The following is an 18,656-nucleotide window of genomic DNA, read 5'->3' as shown; positions in this document are numbered from 1 at the left end:
CCAGACCAGACCAGACCAGAGGGGATATTCCCCTGGGAGAGTGTCCTCTCCCGCGTCCCCCACGAGACGGCGTCCCGCCTCGACTCACGGGTATCCAGAACCAGAATAACCAGAACCAGAATAAACAAAACCAGAAACCAGATACAAATACCTTTTATCAATAGGCAGTGTTCTTGTCCAACCCCCGCAAGAAGTCACCGAAGAAGGGAGCCCCTTCGGGTAAAAATACTTACCCGAGGGCGCCCAAGGGGGTCCCGTCCTCCGGGGGATTCCGCAGCCGGGTGGAGAAAGTGTACTGCCACAGGTTGCCAAATGAATCCGAAAAATCGGTCCAAGAAACTGTTCAGAGACTTTTTTATCTTTAAGCAGCAAGGTATTTGTTTATTCAACATTGGGAGCAAGCCAGCTCGCGCTGGACAAACTTACTCACCAGCTCCTCAGAAAATCAACACTTTTATACAATTTTCAGATGTGATTAAATGCATATTCAAGTGATTACGACATGTATCAATGCGTATTAATAATAGGCGGAGTATAGGTGGAGCTCAGGCAGGGCTTGGGGCTGTGCTTCTCTTGGCTCCCCATTTCGGAGAGTAGTTCCCATCTTCCTCCATGGGGCAAGGGGCTTCAACTCATCTTCCTCAGCTTGACCCTTCTTCATTTCCATTGTTCTTGACTCGCTCACTGAAGCTTGGAAAAAGCCCTGGCTCCAAGCCTATTTCTCCTATTCAAATGTCTACCTGATCCTGTTATATTTCTAATTTGTTGCTTCTAGGCCTATTACATGTTCTTGTACTATTCTCTGAAGCTTTGATCCAGTAAGCAGAACAGAACGAGCACAGATCGTTTTGGATGTTGGTAAATTGTTTGCAGGTCCAAATTTCTTAGTTAACTCTTTTGGGCCTAGCCTCCTGTTTCACCTGGGCTGGCCCAGCATCCTCCCCCTGCACACTCCCCCACAGCACAGGCCTCACTGGGGCATTTGCTGCTGGGACCCTGCAGAGCTCCCCATGGGAACACCTCCTTTGTGAGCTCCTGAACGATCCTCTCTGCCCAGGAGTGGCCCCTGGCAACCAAAGAATCAAAGCCCCACCCCCCCACACTGCAGCGCCACCCGTGTGCAATGGGCCTCCAGGGCTTCCCTTGACAAAGCACCCCCTCCAAACTCTTACCAGATAGAAAATGGGGGGACACCACACAGGGATACTTTTAGGAAATAAGTACAAGCTTATCTTGACTACTGGGGGGGTGTAATTTTTTATTCTTAATGTTCTGAGTTATCCATTTGGGGGATGGATGTCCTAAAAGCACTGTTGTGTTCTATTTGGAGGAAGTATTTTGCAAAGAAATCCAGGTTGCATGCATGATACAGAGGAAGCTGTCCAGCCTTTGACCCACTTCTAGAAAGTTATGAAAGAACAGCTACCAAGTCAGGGCAGCACCTCCAGGACCCTGAATTTCTGTTCCCGCTTTCCCTTTCCCTTTCCCTTTCCCTTTCCCTTTCCCTTTCCCTTTCCCTTTCCCTTTCCCTTTCCCTTTCCTTTCCTTCAAAAATTCCAGGTATTGGGAAACACATAAATAGCCAGGAGACAGAGAAGTTAACTAAAAAAATAAACTTTTATTTGAATAAAAGGGAGCGGTCACTGAAAAAAATCTCAGTGAGATCCATCAACTCAGTGGAGGCATCAACCTCTTTTATCCCCTTTGCCCCAAGCACTGGTCCCTCCCCATTTCTCCATGGGCTGGGATACTCGGGGGTTACAGGCTTCCTGACACACCTCCTGTATGTCCCCCGTTATGGGCTTATTAGGTGGTCCTGAAGGTCACTGACATGGTTCAAGACAGAGGCCACAGCACTTCGGACTGCAGGACATGGTCACAGGATCCTTCTGTGCTGCTGGTTGGTGCCCCTGTCTCAGGGCAAACTGTGCCTCTGTGACTGACAACTGAGCAACCGGGAACTTGTCACTTCTTCCTGTGAACTGTGACTGCACTACAAACTCTGCAGGAACACCGACTGTTCCTAATACGGGGGAGGGAGGAGGGTTGGGCTCACGAGCACCGGGCACTGCCGCTACAGAGACCCAGGGCTTGCAGGGGGGCAGGAGCTGCTGCTGGGACACCAGAGTGTTCCCTGCTCGGGGGCAGCAGGAAGGAACCCTCTCGGCAGGGACAGCCCTGCTGACTCTGAGCCCCTTTGCATCGTGGTGGGTGTGAGAGTCCCTTTGTGAGGGTGACTCAGGTGACACCACAGAAGAGGGAGGAGCAGGGCAGCCCCGCTTCCAGCAGCTGCCTGAGGGCAGCGTTCAGGCAGCAGGAGGGTGTGGGGGTGGTGTGGGACAGGAGACCCCTAAAATGCGTACACAGCTCCAGCTCCCTCTCAAAACCACGGGCACGGTTTTGAGCTGCCCCTGCCCAAAAAGATACAGAACAAAGGTTGAGGTGCCTTAGGTGATCTGGCTTAATTAAAATGCTGCAAAAGCTGAACTAAAGGCTGCAAAACACGATCTACTTGGTTGAAAAAGTGCAAGAAACACGCTACAGGAGTCAAGCCGCTTTAAGTGAAAACCTACTGGAGGGAGTTTGCTTTAATCAAAACTAACCATGTTTTTTAAAACACGATGATCTATTTTTAGCAAGAAAGAGGACCCTTCAATATAAAAAGTGTTATAGAAAAATGACCTTAATTAAACATGTCCCTTTTATAGAAAAGCACTGCCACACAGCAAGGCCTTATCCTCCCGAAGAAGGTAAAGACTGGCAAACCAGCCGATGGGTTTTCAGACCTCACCTAGGCTTTAATTAAACCCTGTTACACATTTCATACCAGCTACCAGGATATTTATGGGGTGCCCAGTGTGGCATCTTGCTGCTGCTGCTGCTGGGGGAGCTGCTGCTTCCCTGTTCCTCTGTTCCTCTGGCCCTCTGCCTGCCAGTTTGCTCACCTGAAATTGTGGTCCTACAAGCTCCTGTGCCTGCTTGGGTGCTGTAGGCTGTGCCAGCCCACACCACTGACCTTGATTGACCCAAAGAATCCAAAGTCTTGTCACATTCCTACTGCTTTACTTCCCATGGAAGGGAACTGCCTTTTGAGGGTGTTGGCACCAAAATCCTGCTCTTGAGGGGGGTACAGGGACACAGGGGACATGAGACTTTAAGGGGCTGGGCCGGATGGTGTGCAGGGGTCGGTGGCAGCAGTGGCATTTCCCAATGGTGGCTGTGGTATGGCAAAAAGGGCCAAGGAACCACATATGTCAGCAGGAAGGGCGACTGATGTCCGTGTGGACATCTCAACACTGCCCAGACTTCGGGTTAGGGTTAGGGTTAGGGTTAGGGTTAGGGTTAGGGTTAGGGTTAGGGTTAGGGTTAGGGTTTGGGTTAGGGTTTGGGTTAGGGTTAAGGTTAGGGTTAGGGTTCGGGTTCGGGTTCAGGTTCGGGTTGGGGTTCGGGTTTGGGTTAGGGTTCGGGTTCGGGTTCGGGTTTGGGTTCGGGTTAGGGTTCGGGTTAGGGTTCAGGTTCGGGTTCGGGTTCGGGTTCCGGTTCGGGTTCGGGTTCAGGTTCAGGGTTCGGGTTCAGGTTCAGGGTTCGGGTTCAGGGTTCGGGTTCGGGTTCGAGTTAGGGTTTAGGGTTAGGGTTAGGGTTAGGGTTAGGGTTAGGGTTAGGGTTAGGGTTAGGGTTAGGGTTAGTGTTAGGGTTGGGGTTTGGGTTGGGGTTCGGGGTTAGGGTTTGGGGTTAGGGTTTGGGGTTAGGGTTCGGGTTAGGGTTTGGGTTAGGGTTCGGGTTCAGGGTTCGGGTTCAGGGTTTGGGTTCGGGTTCGGGGTTCGGGTTCAGGTTCGGGTTCGGGTTCGGGTTCGGGTTAGGGTTAGGGTTCGGGTTCGGGGTTAGGGTTCAGGTTCGGGTTCAGGGTTCGGGTTCGGGTTCAAGTTCAGGGTTCGGGTTCAGGGTTCAGGTTCAGGTTCGGGTTCGGGTTAGGGTTCGGGTTAGGGTTTAGGGTTCGGGTTAGGGTTCGGGTTAGGGTTCGGGTTAGGGTTCGGGTTCGGGTTCGGGTTCGGGGTTAGGGTTCAGGTTCGGGTTCGGGTTCAGGGTTCGGGTTCAGGGTTCGGGTTCGGGGTTCGGGGTTCGGGGTTCGGGTTAGGGTTTAGGGTTAGGGTTCAAGTTCAGGGTTCGGGTTCAGGGTTCAGGTTCAGGTTCGGGTTCGGGTTAGGGTTCGGGTTAGGGTTTAGGGTTCGGGTTAGGGTTCGGGTTAGGGTTCGGGTTAGGGTTCGGGTTCGGGTTCGGGTTAGGGTTCGGGTTCGGGTTAGGGTTCGGGTTCGGGTTCGGGTTTGGGGTTCGGGTTAGGGGTTAGGGTTGGGGGTTAGGGGTAAGGGTTAGGGTTAGGAAGAATTTGTCTCAGTGCGCGATCTAACAATCGCGGTTTTAGCCCATTCCGGACACGCAGTGGTGCCCAATAAGCCCCTCTCAGGCTATAAGCCCGATTCGCTGCCCACTGCTGTCAGAATCTTTTGCTTTTTCTCTTGGGTCTCTGCTTTTGCTGTTGCTGTTCTGTTGCGTGTCTGGCAGAATACCCACCGCCGTCCAGTATGTACTCTGCTTCTATAGAGCACTGTCCCCTAACCCCAACATTAAAAGAGAGACTGGAAGCTATGCGCAAACCCTGTTCCCTAACCCTAACCAAGAGACTGCAAAGTATGCGCAAACCTTTTTCCCTAACCCTAACCTTAAAAGTGAGAATGCAAGCTATGCGCAAACCCTTTTCCCTAACCCTAACCCTAAAAACGAGACTGCAAGTTATGCGCAAACCGTCTTCCCTAACCCTAACCTTAAAAAAGTGACTGCAAACTATGCGCAAACCCTGTTACCTAACCCTAACTTTAAAAAAGAGACTGCAAGCTACTAGGGTTAGGGTTAGGGTTAGGGTAAGGGTTAGGGTTGGGGTTACGGTTTAGGGTTACGGTTAGGGTTAGGGTTAGGGTTAGGGTTAGGGTTAGGGTTAGGGTTAGGGTTAGGGTTAGGGTTAGGGTTAGGGTTAGGGTTAGGGTTAGGGTTCGGGTTCGGGTTAAGGTTAGGGTTAGGGTAAGGGTTAGGGGTTAGGGTTGGGGTTAGGGTTAGGGTTAGTCAGAATCTGTCTCAAGGTGCGATCTAACTATCGCGGGTTTACCCCATTCCAGGAACGCAGTGGTGCCCAGTAAAGCCCTCTCGGGCTATAAGCCCGATTCAGTGCCCACCGCTGTCAGAATCTTTTGCTTTTTCTCTTGGGTCTCTGCTTTTGCTGTTGCTGTTCTGTTGCGTGTCTGGCAGAATACCCACCGCCTCCGGTATGTACTCTGCTTCTATAGAGCACTGGCCCCGCCCACTGGGTGGAGTCAAGAGGTGGAGTTCGTGTTGATTGTTCTGCGTGACTGGTTCTGCCTACTGGGCGGAGTCAGTGCTGATTGGTGTTACAACCCGCCCCAGGAAAAGGGGAGAGGGGGTAACTCAGGTTTTTATTAATAATTCCCTTGGGGTGGATTAAAGTGAAACGACACTAAATAATCGGTGTCTGAAAACTTATACTGGTAAGGTTTATTTAACAATTCTGTATCAACAGGCATGCTAACAATTTGGGTGCTGTCATACCACAATGTGACACAGAGATAACCTTTGGGGGGGGGAAAGAAAAGGCATAAGGGAGAGAAAGGCAGGATAAGAGCAAGGGAGAGTAAGAGAAAGAAAAGCTGAGAGTGGACAGATGTATATAGTCACCGCCCACGGGGTCCAGCGATGCTTCCATGTCTGTCAGTTGAAGTGGTGACCTTGATCTGCCGGGGGTGAAGGAGGGAAGTCCCCATACTCCAAGAAGTTATGAGTTGTAGCCATGATTAGTGTCACGGACCATGCCTCGAGCCTCCAACATCTCGAGGGTTGCAGTCTCTCTTCTAAGGTTAGGGAACAGGCTTTGGGCATAGTTTGCAGTTACTGTGTGGACCAATTGTCAGAGACTGAGATTTATGCATTCTAGGAGACTTTTCAGGCTTTTGACTTGCATGATACCTCTGATGAGCAGTTGGGCCCCTCCCTCCCTCCAGTGCTGACGGTGTGAAGCCCTGAAAAGGCAAGAGCTGAGCTTACAGGCTTTTGACTGTTGATATATCTGATGAGGAATCAGGCCCCTCCCTCCCTCTGCTATGAGATGTTAGGGTTAGGGTTAGGGTTAAGGTTAGCAAGGGTTAGGGTTTAGGTTTTAGGGTTTACGGTTTGCATTCCTGGAATGGGGTAAACCCACGATAGTTAGATCGCGCATTGAGACAGATTCTGACTAACCTTAACCCTAACCCCATCCCTAACCCCTAACCCTTACCCTAACCCTAACCTTAACCCTAACCCGAACCCTAACCCTAACCCTAACCCTTACCCTAACCCTAACCCTTACCCTAACCCTAACCCTAACCCTAGTAGCTTGCAGTCTCTTTTTTAAAGTTCGGGTTAGGGAACTGGTTTTGTGCATAGCTTGCAGTCTCTTTTTTAAGGTTAAGGTTAGGGAACAGGGTTTGCACATAGCTTGCATTCACTTTTTTAGGATTAGGGTCAGGGAATCGGGTTTGTGCATAGCAACACTAACCCTAAAAAAGAGACTGCAAGCTATCCGCAAACCCGGTTCCCTAACCCTAAAAAAACCCCTAACCCTAACCCTAACTCTAACCCTAACCCTAAACCCTAACCCCAACCCTAAACCTAACCCTAACCCTAACCCTAACCCTGATTCTAAGTCTGAGGAGAGACAGAAACCAGGAGACTTTGAAGTTCAACTGATGTTTCTACAGTCTCTCAGCTTTCCTCACATTAATGAAAATTGGCTCCTTAAGGATAATGAGGATGCAGCTTCTGCTATGGGGAATTCTAAGCATTCTGGGGTCGGTAAGACAACCTGGTAAGTAACACTTGAGTGAATGGGAGGTTGTCTTGGGGGCTTGTTTCCCTTCTCTTTTCTGTCTCTCGGTTTCTCATTTTGTTTGCTACTTTCTTTGGAATAAATGTTGTTTTGTTCAGCTTTCAACTGTGTACTGGTTTCAGTTTTGGCAATCTCCCTGCTGCCACGGTCCAGGGGGATGGGAAATAGGACTGAGCACTGCAATAATGGTTCTTGGCACAGTTAAGGGTTCGTGCAGCAATGCCACTTTATTCAGGGACAACAGGGGTTTAAATAAGGGGTTTAAAGTCTGAGGGGAGGATTCTGAACTGGGGAGGAGCATGGGACTGACAACTCAGGGAAAAGTGTGATAGGAAGACAGGGAAAAGGTGGGTGGAACTTCGGAGTTCCTCTTTACCTCTTTACTCCTGATGGGGTACTGCGATCCCCCTACACCGCTGACTCTGATGTTAGTGGTCTGGGCTGGCCAGCCGTACGGCCAGTCCTTGGAGGCAATTATGGTGACATCCACCCCCATGTCGAGTAACCCTTCCACCTTGACTTTCTGAGGGTGCCTAGGTTGAGAAAAGTAGATGAGACATGTTAGAAGAGGGCGAGAGGTCTTCACCGAGGTTGTCCAGTGGACTTCCCTCAGTGATCCCTCCCTCCGCTCCTCATCTGGGGACACCACGCAGAGCAGCTCGTCGGTGGAGACCATCTTCGCCACGGGGAAGCGGTCCTCCAACTGCACGGGAGGGAGATGCACAGTTAGGCATATAGCTATATTTGTGTTCGTCAGTCCCGTCAGGAGAGGTTGCACTACAATTATTCCCTTAGCCACTGCTGAAAAGTGCGATATCATCAGGTAAGTCTTATCTGGATCGACCGGGGCAGATGGTCTAACCCTGGCCTGCTCATAGGAGCTTAGGTGAGTAGACAGGTGAGTAACGGAAAGGATTATCCAATTTAGGGGAACACACTGGTTTTTAACTGAGATAGGGTCTGCTGAATTTAAAGGATCACACTGAATGGGAATGAGGTCTGTCGGAGGCTCTTGGGTAATGGGGTAGCTGGTCGCGGTGTTGGGCGCAGGATGGAGCGGAGAGCAGGGGTTATTTGTGTCGTCGCGCCCCCCTGGGCGCTCTGCTCCCCGTTTCCCTGATGTTCACAGGAGCAAGGGCGAAGATCGGGCAAAGATTGGAAGGTTACCCTTTTCCTCAGCTCTGGGGACCTCCTGGGGGGAAGGGGCTCACCATTGATATTGGTCATTGACCTACAACTAGAAGACCAATGGCGGCCCTTCCCACACCTCCGACATAGGGTCTTAGGCAAATTTGGTTCGGGGACTAACTTAGGACAATGTTTTTTGAAGTGTCCCTTTTCACCACGATTGAAACATGATTGGGGACCCATGAAAGTGGCAGCCAATAGACGCGCTTTATGGGAATTGGAACCTATATTTTTACAAGCGTCTATCATTTCGAGTAGGGAGGGATCCTTTAACATCTTCAAAGCTTTCTGACAGTCCTCATTCGCCTTTTTGATAACCAATTTATTGAATAAAATTTCCTGGCTCTCTTTTTGGTGGACCTGCCTGCTGATTGCCTCTTTTAACCTGGTTATGAATTCTACAAAAGGTTCTTTTGGGCCTTGGTTAATAAGTGTGAAAGAAGGCGTCTGCACATAGGCATCTGTCACCCTTTTCACGGCCTCTAATGCCAATTCTTTAGTCGCTTCTAAAAATTTGGGGTCAATTCGAGCTTGATCCCCCCTACTCGAATAGTTCCCCTCCCCATAGAGCATGTCTATTGCCTGCTGAATTGAGATTCCCCTTCTTTCCATTTTGTCTTTGACATACGCAGTGATTAATTTTTTCCATTCTGCCTCAAATACTGAGGACTGTACTGTTGTAAAGAGTCCTCCTATCACTGCTCTTATGTTGTAACGTATCAGCTTATAGGCCAGGAAGAAGGATTCTAGCAACTCGATGGTGAAGGGTGCCCCCAACCCATACTCGACGATGGCCTTTTTCATATCTTTTAGCATGGGGTACAATATTGGTCGCCACTTGTCGTGACGAGGGAAGAATGAGACGCTCAATATGAGAATCAGCAAGCTTCGTTTATTGATCATTGCTAACAGCTTAATATACGCTTTATAATTAGTTCATACATATTGCAAAAGCTAAGCTCATTATTGGTTCTGCTTAAATGTTGATCTCACCTCTTACTCATTTCTTTGTTGACACAGGTGGTACTCAGTTGCTTTTTGTTTTGCTAATCACAATGTCCTGTTTACCAGCCAGCTAACAGGGTACAAGGGCACTGTAACCTCACTATCTAAGATGTTCCCACGGCCTAGGCAAGCTGTGTTCTATAGCCAATTCCCTACAGCCACTCTGGGGCCCTTCCTTCCTCTACATAGATGGGAAATGCTTTTAGGAATTCAGTGTCTTTAGCGCTAGCAACCTCCTCCCTGAAGGCTCTCCAGATATCTGGTAGCTTAAGCTGCCATTCAGGGGAGTGCTGCATTAAGTCTATGTCCGGTTCAGGGTGGCGGCAGGCGGGGTAGGCCTCGGTGGTGTGAGGCCTATGGGCGCAGCCATCTTGCCAGAAGGAGGCCCTGACCTTCGCCTTGACCCTGTCCTTTGCCACCCTTCCGCCCCTTGAAGGTGATGTATCCGGGGAAGAGGCGGGGTTGGAGGAAGTGGGTGTGCTCGTGGGCATGCCGGGGGAGGGATCTCTGATGCAATCAGGTGGAGGCGGAGGCAACCTGGAGGGTGGTGCTAAGGGAACCCGCCTCCTCCTTTCCTGTGCTGATTTTTCCCGCGGTGTCCCTTCCCGCCTTTTCTCCGCGTGGTCCCTGGGTCCCTCCTCCTGGACGCCATTTTGAATTCGACGCGATGGTTTCTTCCCCCTCCCTCCATATTGTGTGTTTGTCTGCTCAGTGTCCCTCTCTGTCCGCTCAGTGTCTGTCTTGGGGAGGCTGATATTCTTGTTCATCATCTGGTGCTGTAGCACCATCAGAACTAACCTCCATGCGATGAGCGCCTCTCTAGCTATACGGTCCCCCTTATCTCTGTCCCACCAGAGGTTGTAGCCTATGGCTTGCCACTGCTCTACGCTGGTGTCCTCGGCAAGCTGGTGACCCTTGTGGTCGAGCCATCTGGCGAGTGATTTTGCCAATTTTTTATGTTCTATTACAAAGTCTTTTAGGCGCCTGTATACAAATTTTTGGGAGGTTGAGAGTGTGAGTCCCATGTTGATGTTAGTCGGGTCTCAACAACAGTCTCTTGATGGAAAGTCCTCCCTTTGGTGTTCTGCCGGGCTGTGGGTGTTAGGGTAGGGTGAGGAATGTCCTCAGCAGTTCACCTGTCTGGTGCGTCAACCCGTGCAGCTACCGCTGAGCCCACAGACGTCCGCTCTGCTGAGGAGGACCGGCGGGGATGATCGCCTCTCCTGGCGTCACCTGAACCCAGGTGAGGACACAGGAGTTCCCTCAATATGAGAGTCCTCAACTGTGCCCCACGTTGGGCGCCACTTGCCATGGTCCGGGGGGATGGGAAATGGGACCGAGCACTGCAATAACGGTTCTTGGCACAGTCAAGGGTTCGTGCAGCAATGCCACTTTATTCAGGGACAACAGGGCTTTAAATAAGGTAAGTCTGAGGGGAGGATTCTGAACTGGGGAGGAGCATGGAACTGACAACTCAGGGAAAAGTGTGATAGGGAGACAGGGAAAAGGCGGGTGGAACTTCGGAGTCTCCAGGAGAAAGGGCCAATGGGAGCTCTCTTTGCACTGCAGCAAACTGTAGCCAATCAGTGGCAGAGGAGCGGGAAAGCAGGGGAGGACAGGGTGACAAACAACTTTGGGCGGGAAAATCTGAGGGAGAAAGGGGAACAATATGGAGGTATAACAAACTTCATAAAAATTCAACAGTAAACTGGGGTACATAAAACTCCATGACAATACACCAATAAACTGGGGTAAAACTGGGGAACAACTGTCAGTCCAGTGGATGAATTGTCCAGTGTATAAAAGTCCATCTAGTTCCCATAGATGCTTCTCCATGCCACATATCTTTCCCAATTGGTTTTTTCTTCCACCACACCCTGCTACATGCAAACATAACAAACGACAGCATCAGCAGATGCCTTTCCATTCCTCTTTCCCTTCCCATTCTCCGTTCCTCTTCCCTTCCCATTCCCACAACCAACACAGTATTTCATTTCTCACTTTAACAAAGCTCTTTTCTCCTTCAAGCCCCTCAAAGGTGCCAAGGCCACATAGGAGGCCACACACAAACAGTACTCCTCTTCCCACTTGACTACACCTTCTCCCTCACTCTTCTACAGGGAACACCAGGAATCTGCTCGCAGAGGCCTCTCCTTTCCCATCAGTAGCTCAGCACAAGAAGTTAAAGGAGCTCAAGCCTTAGGCCACAAGAGCTGACAGTGAGGAAACTTTGGGAGCAAACTAATGCTGCTAACACGGACCCAGCTGAATCCAGCACACAATCACAGAATCCAAGAGTCCTTCAGCTTGGAAAAGACCTCCAAGCTCACTGAGTCTTGTGCAGCCCCTCCCCGACCGCCTGCAGGGACTGGATGATGCTTTGCACAAGCACCAAAAGGAATGTTGTGAAAACCATGGCCTGCAGGAGGACACAGAAAAGGGCTTGGTTGGGGCTGGGAAGGAGGGAGCTGGCGCTGGGGGAGCGGGGATGGAGCCTCGGGGATGTGGTGCAGCAAGGACAGGGGCCCAGGCAGCTGGCAGGCAGCAAGGCCTCACCCCCTGCCCCAGCAGCAGCACCGGGCCCTGCCCAAGGCGCTCCTGCCAGGGGCTGGGCCCTGCAGGCAGGGGCAGAACCCACTCCCTGGGGCGGCCTTGCTGCCCTGGCCCTCGTCCGGCCCAGCCTCTCCCTGTGTGCGTGCTCCCCACAGCACAGGCTGCACTGGGCAGCATCCCCTGATGGGCCCTGCAGAACTGCCCCACGGGGACACTTCCCTTTTATGTCACAGGTGCCACAGCCTGTCCCAGCCAGCCCTGCCCATTGTCCCCACCCCGGCTCAGTGACTCACAGTGGCCCCTGGCAACCAAAGAACCAAAGCCCCACACCCCCAGAGTGCAGCCCTACCCATGTGCAAGGGGCCCCCAAAGGGTTCCCTGCACAAAGCAGCCCCTCCAAACCCTTGTCAGATAGAAAACTGGGGGACGTGACCCTTGGATGCTTTTAGGACAGAGATACAAGCTTTTCTTGAATAATGGAGGGGGTCACTTTTTTATTATTAATATTTACAGTTATCCATTTGGGGACAGGATGTCCTACAGGCTAATGTGGTGTCACATTTGGAGTGAATAGTACTTTTCAAAGAAACCCAGGGTGCATGGGTGATGCAGACGAAGCTGCCAAGTCACCCAATGTGAAGCTCAACACTGCTTTGCAACAGCACTGCCCTTTCACACACATCTTTGGCAAAGACAAAGATGTCAGGGTTTAGTTTCGAAATCAGTAACACTTGACAAGACCTCTTTATGAACTGACAGCAAGAGAACTTAGGAGCAGCTTAGGGTTGGCAAGTGTAGGAGCCAAGAAGAGAAGGGTTGATGGGTATGTCATGAACACTGACAGCTGGATGGTCGTGGAGCTGACCAAGGACTGCCAGATACAAAAGACATCACCTGCTGGACTTGACCCAAACCACAGCCCCCTCCTCTCCCTTCTCAACCACTCAACCACAACCTGCACACACCCACACCTGCCAGGGCCAACTGGCTGTTTCTCTTCTCTTTTCTGCCTGGGGGTGAAGGAAGAAGGACAGCGAGGGCATTTGCCTTCGGGCCAGAGGGAAGGGGAAGGAGATGCCCCCAAATCCATCCCTGGCAGGATGGGGGCTGGAGGAGACATTGGGGGACCCCCAAGAATATTTTTGAGGGGAAGAAAGGATGGGGGCACCCACAGGGGGTTGGGGGGGGGGAGGGACCCAGGAATCTCGTGGTGGGACACTGGGGAGTTCCCAGTAGTTTCTTGGGGGGATGGACCCCCAGCAGTCCGGGGTGGAAAAATGTATGGAGGAATCCGCCACAAAGGGTTGGTGACACACAAAAGACTCTAGGAGGGGGTCAGAAGGGGCCCCGGAGTCCTGAAGAGTGTTTGGGGGTCCCCAGGAAGGAGTCTGGGGGTCTGAGGTGGTCCCAGGAGATTTTCAAGGGTTAAGGGGATGCACAGGAGATTTGGGGGAGGAGGGGGAAAGGCGGAGGGTCCCCAGGAGTCTTGGGGGGGGATCTGGGCGGTTCCTGAGAGTCTTGGGGGAGATTCAGAGGGGTCACCAGGAGCCCCCGGACCCCCTGAACTCACCCCACACCACCATGGCCTCGTTGGGGCCGCACGTGAAAAACAGCGCGGCGGGGGGAGACCCTGGGGCCGGGATCGATCGGGGCCAATCGGGTTCAATCCCGATCCTCCCCTCCACCGCCATCACCGCCCCGCTCCCGGCAGCCCCCGCGGAAGTTTCGACGTTCTATTGGGTGACTCACCGGCACAAGGACAGGGGCCCAGCAGAATTTGGCAATGACGTCATTCCAGCAGAGCCATTCTATTGGCTGTGACCCACGAGGGAGCCCCAAAACCTGTTCATGGCTTGGGGGGAAAGGACAGCCGGCATGGCCAGGAACGGGGGTGCAGAGGGTGTTCAAGTGCCCAGGAAAGGGGCAAAAAACTTTCCCATCTCCCTCCCCGTAACCCCTCAGCCCATCCCAGTGTCTCCCCTCTCCCCCAGTGCCCCCTCAGTCCATCCCGGTCTCTCCCCTGCTCTCCCAGTGCCCCCGTCCATCGAGGTCCCAGCCCGGCCCTGCCCCCTGCTCTGCTCCAGCCTGGATTTCTCCCCTGCAGGGGCAGCTGAGGCGGCTCCAGGGCGGGCGGGAGCTTTCGGGGCAGGGGGTGGCTCCCGACGTGCTGCTGGAACCGCCCCTGCCTGGGCGGGCCCGTCAGCCTGGGGCACCTCCTCACCCGAGCCTGGGGGACGGGCCGGCAACTGGGAGGGGCTTTGGGAAGGAATGGGGAAGCTGAGAAGGGTTTGGAGGTCATGGGGGTAACTGGGAAAGGGTTTGGGGGAGTTTGGGGGTTTGGGAGGGAGGTTGGGGAGATTGGGGCAGCTGTGAGGGGTTTTGGGGAATCGTCGGGGATGTGGGAAGGAACTGGGAGAGAGTTTGGGGGCATACTCAAGGGGAAGGGGGCAACTAGGAGAGGGTTTGAAAGGTCCTGGGAGGGCTGGAGGTAACTGGGAGGGGTTTGGGGGCATCTTGTGGGGTTTTGTAGGTCTGGGAGGCAGTCTGGGGGCCTCGGAGGGTTTGAGGGCAAGTTGGGAGTGTCCTGTGGGACCGGGATGGGATTTGAGGGTTCCTGGAGGGGCTGGGAGGGCTTTATGCCTTTATACTGCGGGCATTGTCTAGTATTGATGGGGGTAATCCGTGAGTTGACTGTTTCATAATCATCCAAATTTTAACAAGACTTTGAAGGTGGTCAACCTCAGTTTGAAGCAGCTCATTTTTAGCAACAAATTTATCCGATTTTTCTCCTGTTTCCCTCTCAAAGGCTAACGATGACTTCAACACCACATTTTCTGATTTCAAAACAGTAGACTCAACATCAGAAATCCATTCATGACTTCCCTGTCACCACTCCATCCGAATGTCTGTGCACTCACTGTGACCTGAGAGAAACCTGCCTGTTTACAGTGCACTGACTGGGCAACTTTTCTTTTTGCAGGTGGAAAAGGGCAGATAAAGAAAAAACAGATGGGTCCAGCAGAAGTGATGCTGCTTCTGTCAAAAGCAGAGCAGAGACCGAAAGCACTTTAGGAAGTTGCTTACAGAAGCACTTGTGCATTCCAAGTTACAGCTCAGGAGTCTCAGTGACTTGTCCAACATGGGAACTCCTTTTCCATTTCTCAACCCCCAGATTCCTCAGGAGTAGGAAACTGAAAACACTGACTCAGAAAAGCTCCATTCCTTCCTAATAATTGTGCTTTGTCCTTCCCATTTGACAGTGCTCTTGGAAATGTGCTGGTGTGATCTGGATCTGGGAGCAGCCCTGACCTCCCATAGCCCTGACCACACACACCTCATCCAACAGCAGGAAGAACCTGCCTGGCTCCTGCTGGGGTTCTTGCCACCACCCACCGACAGCTTCTCCCTGCAGAGGGGTGGGCAACTACCCAGGCAGGATGAGACCTGACCCCAGCAGGCAGCAAAGTCCCTGCCCTGGCACAAAGAACCCCGGAGCACAGGGACCCTGCTCTGCAGGACAGCCCCGGGCATCCCTGGCTGCACCCCCACCTTCCCACCCCGCAGCCATCCCTGGGAGAAGGAGCCCACCTGCGCTGTCCCTCTGACGGTGCTGCAGGGAAGGCCTGCCCTGGACAACATCCTCCTCCGGCGCAACAGAGAAACTGGGAGAGTCCTGACAGATGTGCAAGGCTGTGGGATGTGGTAGCTTTAGGAGATTCCTCCAGGAACACAAGCGACATTGCCCTGCACCTGTAGACTCACTCTGCAGAGGAGTGTGAAGTTGTGTCCCCAAGTTGTGTCTCAGCTGAACACCTCCCATCTTTCTGCTGCCTTTAACCTCCCTTTGCCTTTCTTCTCTTCTCTCGTGCCTATAGGCAGTGCCCTCGGCCCTGCTGGGCTGTGCAGAGGAGCTGCTCCTGGGCAGAGCTGTCTCTCTGCAGTGCTGCCCGCTTGCCAGGATTTCCCTGTGTGCCAGGAGCCCGGCCCAGCTGAGCAGCACAGCAAGAGCCAAAGGCAGCCCTTTCTCTGCCCCTCTGGGTTCCCCGCAGGTGTCCCTGGGGCTCCAGGGGAACCTGCTGTGGAACAGACTGAAGGAAACAATGATGTTCCCTCTTCTCACCTCTTCAGTGACACTTCTTTCCAGTAGTGACATTTCTCCTCTTAGAAAATTAACGGGGTATGATGATCACCTTTTCTAGTTTCATCATTACACAGGACACCAGGAGGGTGACAGCAAAGGATCTGATAACTCCCTGGCACAGTGAGGGTTTTCCTGGAGTCACACAGAGAAATGTGTCAGGGCTCTGAGAGGTGTCCAACCCTGAGCTGGACTGATGCACACACGGGGGTGTTCAGAGACACGAGTCCTTCCCTCGCACACACGCAGGCAGTTCATTGCAGCAGGGGCAGTGTCTCCCTGGGATCCTGCTACCACTCCCAGAACCTGGAGCCACCTCAGCCCTGTAATGCTCCCACCCTGCCCACTCCTACACTTCAGATGAACATTGGGGTTTTCTAGTCACTGGAACTGCCCAGACCAGCCCCTCCCTGGTCCCCCAATCTCCCTGCCCCGCCCCAGCCCAGCAGAGCAACACAGTCGTTTCTCGTCCTGCAGCAAGAAAGGGAGGCAATAGAGGACAGGGACAGTGACTGCATGTCTGGACTGCTCAGGAGATCATCAGCTCAGGCGGCAGCTCCTGCAGCCCCAGGGCCAGACCCGCTTCCCAGTGGCCCAGGCAGCTGCTGCCACATGGGCACAAGCTCTGCTGCCCAGGAGGGTCCTGTAGTGAAGGGCTTTGCAGATGGCCACGTAGCGGTCATAGGACATGATGGTGAGAAGGGCAACCTCTGCTGTGATCAAGAAGAAAAGCAAAAAACACCTGTGCAGCTCATCCTGAGTAGGACATGCCCCTGGTGTTCCAGAGGGAATTGGTCATGGCTTTGGGGAGAGTGGTGCAGATGCAGCCCGGGTGTGTGAGGGAGAGGTGGAGCAGGAAGAAGTCCCTGGGGGGTGTGCAGGTGGTGGTGGCAGGCTACGGCGCTGAGGATGAGGCCGTTGCCCAGGAGGGCAGCCAGGGAGATGCCCAGGAAGAAGCAGAAGTGCAAGAGCTGCAGCCAGGAGGAGGAAGTGGGGGATGGAGCTGCTGTTGGACATGAGCTTCCTCCGGGCATCAGGAAATGTCCAAGGAGGAAAAGGCAGTGAAAACTTTGGGACAGGTTTCCTAGATCAAACCCATCAATTCCTCTGAGCATCTACCCTCATCCCAAGTATCTGCAGTCACACATATATAGATTCTGGACTGTAGAAGACAGGCTTAGCATGACTTTAAGATGATTTCTTCTCAATTTTTTGATTTATTTTTCTACTGCCAGGTCTGAGAGGGGCATCGTGGAACCAAACGAACCCTGAGACATTTCAGAATCCCACATGTGTTGGGTCTGTCTGAGCTGGAGTTCATTTTCTCACTGCAGGCGTCATAGTGCTGTGCTTTGCATTGGGAGCTACAAAGGGGTTAATCACACCAGTGCTTTGGCAACTGCTGAGCAGGGCTGGTGCAGCATCTGCATTGTCAGCTTCGTCCCCTGAATCGGGGACAAGATCATGGGAGGCGATACAGACAGGTCAGATGAGCCAAATGGACCAAAGGGACATTGCAGAATATATGGCGTCAGCTCAGCTACAAGAGCTCAGGAAAGGAACAGGAAAGGGGGAAAATCCATTTTTTTACAATACATGCCTTCTGAGCGGCTTCTCTGTGTGGTGAAGCCCTGCTTCCCATGAAGTGGTCAGGTATCGCTGCTGACAGGAAGTAGAGAGAAAATCTTTTTCTTTTCCTCTTCACTTATGCATGCGCAAACTTTGGCTTTTGCTTTAGTAAAGTGCCTGATCTCAAGGTAGAAATAATTTTCCATCTTATTCTGTCTCTTCTGTCTGGCTAGGAAGGGCAGTGATAGAGCAAGTTGGTGGGCACCTGGCATCCAGGTAAGGTCAACCCACTGCAGCATTGCAGGGTCTCATGGAACCAAAGGACTGCTGGGAGACTGGGGGAACTCACGGAATCAAGTGGCCGTCGTGGCACTGCCCTGCATCATAGAAGCAAATGTTCCCTGGGAAACTACAGAAACCAGGGACTTAAGGGACATCATTGGGATGTGTGGGACCTCATGGAATTAAACAAACCGTGGGATATCTTTGGAACTTCATGGAATCAAAGGGATAAAACAAAAAAATTAAACCCCATGACCAGAAACCATTGGATCGAACATTTCTTTAATATGCCAGCTGGGGATTCATGGGGGTACTCTGCCATGCATGAATCAAAGAATCAGTATAAATTTCGGAGTATAAATACAGTGATACTTGAAAGACCCTCCCCTTCACAAGCAGTCCAAAATTCTCTTATGATTTTAGGGTCAAATAGCCTCTTGGATTTTATTCGTGGAGCAAGACTGCCATCTAGCGTCCATTTCTTCTGGGAGGGGCAGTCATTTTCACAGAGTGGTCTTCTCCCTTAGCAGGCCTCGTAGCTTCTCTGATTGATCTATCCGACCCCTAACCCCTAAACTAAATGCTTTAGGACCAGCTAAGACGTGTCTTAGAACTTCCCATCTGCTTAAACAATGTATAATTGACTTTCTTCTTAACAGAACAATCTCTTATTAAACAAGTTTTCTGAGGCCTGTAAGCTAATTTCTTGAAGATGGGCATATGATACACTCTCTATTAGTTTCCATGTATCATCTACATTCTCTCTCCTACAACTAATTGTAGTCTTAAAAGAAAAGAAAAGACTGCTACCATGCCAAGAAAGTAAACCCCTTTGTTGATTAGGATTTTTATGTAAGAAAAACTTCTGATTTACGAAGCCATTAAGGATGGAGATCCTCTCTCATTTCAGTGCCATTGTGACAATATGGGACCTCATGTAACACATGGAACACAGAACACTGCACATTCCCAAGCAATCAAGGGGCCATTGTA

At 51.9% G+C, this 18,656-nt stretch overlaps 1 long non-coding RNA gene across 1 annotated transcript; it reads left to right on the top strand.

The window, feature by feature from the left end:
- The first annotated feature begins 17,164 nt into the window (after positions 1 to 17,164).
- Positions 17,165 to 17,925, top strand: LOC127478092 (uncharacterized). The gene is made up of 2 exons (XR_007907121.1): positions 17,165 to 17,296; positions 17,686 to 17,925. It is a non-coding gene; the product is annotated as an uncharacterized LOC127478092 (long non-coding RNA).
- Positions 17,926 to 18,656: the final 731 nt, after the last annotated feature.

Source organism: Manacus candei, unplaced genomic scaffold (assembly GCF_025592945.1).
Source record: "Manacus candei isolate 608988 ecotype Guabito, Panama unplaced genomic scaffold, ASM2559294v1 h1tg000057l, whole genome shotgun sequence".
NCBI classification, from domain to species: domain Eukaryota; kingdom Metazoa; phylum Chordata; class Aves; order Passeriformes; family Pipridae; genus Manacus; species Manacus candei.
The sequence above is the reverse complement of the archived record's forward strand: the minus strand, read 5'-3'. Positions and strand labels throughout refer to the sequence as shown.